This window comes from Triticum urartu, chromosome 7A (genome assembly GCF_056163025.1).
Source record: "Triticum urartu cultivar PI428250 chromosome 7A, HENAU_Tu73, whole genome shotgun sequence".
Classification (NCBI taxonomy): domain Eukaryota; kingdom Viridiplantae; phylum Streptophyta; class Magnoliopsida; order Poales; family Poaceae; genus Triticum; species Triticum urartu.
In genome coordinates this window covers 670929767-670935062 of record NC_141879.1, presented here as the reverse complement: position 1 = coordinate 670935062, position 5296 = coordinate 670929767, and the positions used below count along the sequence as shown (strand labels likewise).

Below are 5296 nucleotides of genomic sequence, written 5' to 3'. Positions count from 1 at the left end.
CCTATGGCTCCATGACAGCAGTGGTCATTGAACGGTCTATGAGAGGGTTCATCTCTCCTAATCCGATGATTAACTTCGGCGGTGAGATGTAAATTATGAACAACGACTTGAGACAGATGGATGGTTGTGCAGTGGCGGCGGTCGCATCGCATGTAGCTGTCGGGATCATAGAGAAGTGGTGGCGACAACACATCAGTGACTTCGATGGTGATGCTACCCGAGCACCCTATCTCGGCTCCGGGGCGAAAGCCTAGGTCAGTCCCGAGTGGTTATACCTGGCAATGGCGATGTATTTGTTATGTCGTTACCTTGTTGAAGGTATTGCTTGGATATGCTCGGACAGATTCTTCAGGGTGAAAATCTAAATTCTGGCCTTGTGGTTGGATTCGATGACACTTGAGTGCCACTCCCTTCCTAAAGGCGTTGTTGTTGAAGAACCTTGTCGTCAACGTGTGTCATGAGGTGGTTGGTGTGGATATGATCATTGTTCTAGTTTGTCGATCACGGATCTGATCGCTTTAGATTTTTTATTCTCGCCTACGTATAGCTTTGGTCACTTTGCTTGTTGTTATCATCTTTTTATGTGTGTTTTAGTTGGTATTGGCTTATACATTTTAGTTATACAGAGGCCGGCCGTGAGCTCATTGCGTGCTTTATTTTAAGCCAATACAATCCACCTTTTATATCAAAAATAAAGAAGCAGTAGTAGCAGGAAGGCTTAAGTGACTTCGTTGGCTTGGTAGTTCTGATCTGCACTCCAGGCAAACAGTGCAAAAGCTCATACAGTGTAGCACGCAGCAGGTCGACGTTGGGCAGGGCAGAGAAATCATCGAAAACATGTTTTAGAGCCTATGCATCCGGGTACTTCTTATCCAACCACTCATTCCTGCATTACGGTTCGTGCAAATAATTTTCTCTTTTTTGTTTCTCTCATATAGAACATGTATTTATACTTCAACTTTGCAGCACAACAAAGCTTTCTATGTACAATGTGGGATAAAACTTACAGATTTTTTGGTCCAACATAAATATACAAAATGAGATTTGTTTGATTAAAAAAATCTTAATTTTCATATTTATGTCGGACAAAAAAATCTGAAAGTTTTATCTCACATTCTAGTTATAAAGTTATGTTGTACTGCAAAGTTTGAAGCTCAAGACATGTTTTATATAAGAGGAACAAAAAAAAAATTCATGTAATAAGATAGTTGTGCAGCATAGATCTCAAAGCAACATTGAAGTGTTAGGATAGTGAGGCCCGGGTGCATTAGCTCACAAAATCTGCATTCAAGAAATCATGGAGCACCCGGCCAGAACCTCCGATGCGCCGCGCCAGGATCAGCCGAGGTCGACTTCCTCCCCCTCCTCTGCCCGGTCGAGCTTGCCTGTCAAGGCGCCCCCGTCCAGGATGCTGCCGAACATGGCGGCCTCGTACAGGTAGTTCATCTGCCAGGCGTGGTGGCTCGCATGAGCGAGGAGCCTGGCCATTTCGTCGACGAGACCCTTGGAGAAGAGCTGGATCAGCTGCAGGCGGACGGATTCGGCGAGGTTCTCCTCGTGCTGCTCGTCCACCTCGCCCTGCCGGACGTACTCCAGCGGGCCGATGACCAGGGACCACCAGAGGGCGCCAAGCAGCTGCTGGTCCTCGTCCTGGCGCTGGCGGAGGAACCGGCGTACATGATTGCAGGTTTCCTCGCCGTCGCAGGCGTACTCGGGGTCCAGGGGCCTGCTGAAGCCGGTGGTGTGGAAGTCGGCGTCGAAGACCTCGCGAAGTCCGCCTCGCGCTGGGGCCGCGCCGGCGACTTGCGGGCCTTGGGCCATCCCAGGAGGGCGCGGCGGAAGAGCATGTGCCGGTCGTTGCAGATGTGCCACGCGATTTCATTGTCGACCATCCGGGCTGAGGGCTCGTGCCACCTCTGGGTGAAGGCCCGTGCGCCCGTGGCGGCGTATGCGTCGTAGATGGCCCGGAGCGCCGGCTCGCTCACGACGCCTGAGGCGGCGATGTCGGCCACGTTGAGGAACGAGTTCATGATCTCGGAGTTGACCAGGTCGGAGCCCACGTCAATGACGTCGTGGCTGTTGATGCTCAAGACGAGGTCGATCATGGCGGCGCCGGCGTCAAAGCCCCGGGCCGTGGCATCGGCTGCAATGCCGAGCACGCTGCTGTCGAACAGGTAGATGACCTGGGCGGCACGGCGATCCATCTGCGCGGAGCGGTCCTTGAGGCGTGCCCTGTGCATCACCTCCAGCGCGATCTTGTCCTGGATGTACGGGAGGCCAACGACGACAGCCTCACGGCGCTCCCGGCCGTAAGAGGTGCCCAGCGCGTGGGCGTCGGCGAGCGCATCCTGCACCAGCCCGTGGAGCGTGGGGAATACGTGGCTGTACCCGTACTCGTAGTTAACGGCCATGTCGGTGACATAGTTGGAGAACATGGTGCGCACGTCGGTGGCGCCAATGAGCATGTTGGACATACAGCCGCCGAACAGGGCATTGTTGGTGGTCAGGGCCGCGGGCCAGTCGGTGGCGCCCAGCTGGGCGAGCACTTGCGGCGAAGCTTGCCTCAGCGCCTTGCCCTTAGGGGGAAGCACGTTGCCGATTGCGTGTTGGGTGCTTTTCCACAACGCAAGCTCCGGCGATAGCCGCAGCTGCACTGCCCTGGGCTGTGCCGGCGCCGGTGCTTCCTCATCTCCGTCCCCGCCAACGGTGATGCTAGCAAACATCTTCGCCACCATGCCTTGGGCTTGGCGGGACAGCCTTGTCAGATCCGCTGTGGCTCCTTCGCCGATCAAGGCCCTTGCCTCAGAGTAGCCCGTGTAAACGGGAAAACCATGCTCGGCGTCGGCCATTGGGCCCTCGCCCCAAAAATGCGAATGGATTCTAATGCCGCTGCCGCCACCGGGGAGACCGTCTTTGTCCAGCCCCGCCCGGACCTCAATGTTGAGGCCATGGAGGGAGCAGATACCCCATCGAGGGAAGGATGCGTCCGAGCCCATGCTTCCCATATACTATAGCAGTACAAAGAGAAGAATGTAATCGAGTAGAGAGAAATTTAGGTTAGGGTGGCGTGTAATGGGCCATGGTGCTACTCATTCGACGTATTCCTCAGCCAAATATATATAACCTCAGACTCGCCATCAGCAGCAGCAACATTTGTGAGAAATTAAGCTAGCAACAAAACTACTATATGACGTAATCGCTGACTACCTAGATAGCATGTTGCAATATGATATGCCTTCGCCATTTGAACAAAGAGGAGGCTAAGGTTGGAGAGTATTCAAAAAAATTAAAATAAGCTAGCTGTCGGATTAGCAGCCTCCTCCCGTGTCGAACCAGCCCGCCCGCAAATTGGACCGGCCGGCATGCAAAGCGTGCCGCCCTGAAGGCTTCCTTATTTTTTGTCTTCTTTTTAGGGAAAGGTAGGGTTTTTATTCATTGGGTAGCAAGCAAGGTTACAAAATCTGGCCGGTCAATTATTAGCCACAAACGGCGATCAAAGGAAAAAAAAAACTTCACAACATCTATTGGAAAACACTTACTACCATCCATCTGATAGCAGATGTTTGCTAGACTATGTGTGGGTCATCGATGTCCTTTTCATCCCATGATTAAGATGGTCTTCTAGATCCTTTTATTCGTTTCCAAAAGGGAAACACTTACTAGCAGCCGTATGATAGCAGACGTTTGCCGGACTATACGTGGGCCATCGATGTCTTTGTCATCTCATGGTTAAGATGGCCTCCTAAATTATTTTATTCGTTCCAAAAAGGAAACACTTACTAGCAGTCCTGTGATAGCAGACGTTTGGTAGACTATGCGTAGATCGTTTATGTATTTTTCATCTCAAAAATGCTACACCTACGTAACTAGTTACGTACATCTACGTTTCTTTCCATCCTAAACTAATCATCTCCTTCCTATTTTCAAGGGGTGGGCCTGGGCCTTTGTGCCTTCCAACCAAATTAAGCCAGCTCACATCGTATGTATGTTTCGTAAGGATTTTTACGTAGGTGTAGCAAAGCTCTTTCAATCTCATGGTTAAGATGGCCTGCTAATTTTTTTCGTTTTCAAAAGAGAAACACTTACTAGCAGATGTTTGCCAAACTATTTGTGGGTCGTCGATGTCTTTTTCATCTCATGGTTAAGATGGCCTCCTAAATCCCATCAACAGAGTGACTACTTCTTAACACATTAATTCATACGTATAAATTGAGCTAACTAACGCGTCTATCTACAGTTTCCGTATTCAATGGCTGCTAATGCCAATCTTGCAGAGGATGTTTCTGAATTCGGAGGAACCAAAAAAAATTTAAAAAATACAGTACACATTTTTAGAGTATGACGCGCTTTCGCAAATACATGCTAAATTTCCCCGTCCAGTATGTAGTGAGTATGACAGATCAAAACCTATGATTTTCAGAGCATTTGGCAGGATCACTATTTTATTCCTCGGCTTCTATAGCACATGGGATCGATGCCAGGACGTGCACGAGTACGTGGAAGGAGTTGTGCATCGTGCGCTTACAAGATGGTGACCTGGTCGGTCAGTTAGAACCGTAGTTAGCCATGACCGACAGTTACATGTTTGGAAAAAAATCACTCAAATCTGGCCGAGGGTGACTTTCTCACGAACAATGTGGATGTTGAGCTCAATGTGCTTCGTGCGTTGATGTTGGACGGGGTTGGCAGCCATGTACACCCTAAAGATGTTATCGCACAAGATGACCGTGGCTGTGGTGACGGGAGAATGCGCAGCTGGCTGAGTACTTGCCGGAGCCAGCAACATTCAGCAATGGCATTGGCGATGGCGGGATACTCAAAACTTCGGCACTAGAGTGAGAGACCATCGGCTGGTGTTTCAAGTATCGGGAAAATTGGGGAGGAAGATACACTTCCCCACTAGCCTGCAATTAATGAACTTCAAGGATAGCTTCAACCCAAAGATATGCAACGAAAACAAATAAACGATCATGTTAAAATTGTGATTCAAATTCAGAAGAACGGCTAGCTTCTGACGGAGTAAGCACTAGTAGAAAACAGGGCTATGGTCCAGGCCGGCTAAGCCCATTAGTCCCGGTTCAGTCTAGAACCGGGACTAATGTGAGTATTGGTCCCGGTTCGTGCGGCTAAGGCATTAGTCCCGGTTCACTCGGGCCCTTTAGTCCCGGTTTAAGACATGAACCGGGACTAAAGGGTGCGATGACCTTTAGTCCCGGTTCGTGCCTCAAACCGGGACTAAAGATTAGACCTTTAGTCCCGGTTTGAGGCACGAACCGGGACTAATGGGGTTGAGACT

General features: G+C 50.1%; 1 non-coding gene across 1 annotated transcript; it reads right to left on the bottom strand.

Moving 5' to 3' along the window:
- Nucleotides 1-1253: 1253 nt before the first annotated feature.
- On the bottom strand, nucleotides 1254-3072 carry LOC125523627 (uncharacterized). The gene has a single exon (XR_015610853.1). It is a non-coding gene; the product is annotated as an uncharacterized LOC125523627 (transcript).
- Nucleotides 3073-5296: the final 2224 nt, after the last annotated feature.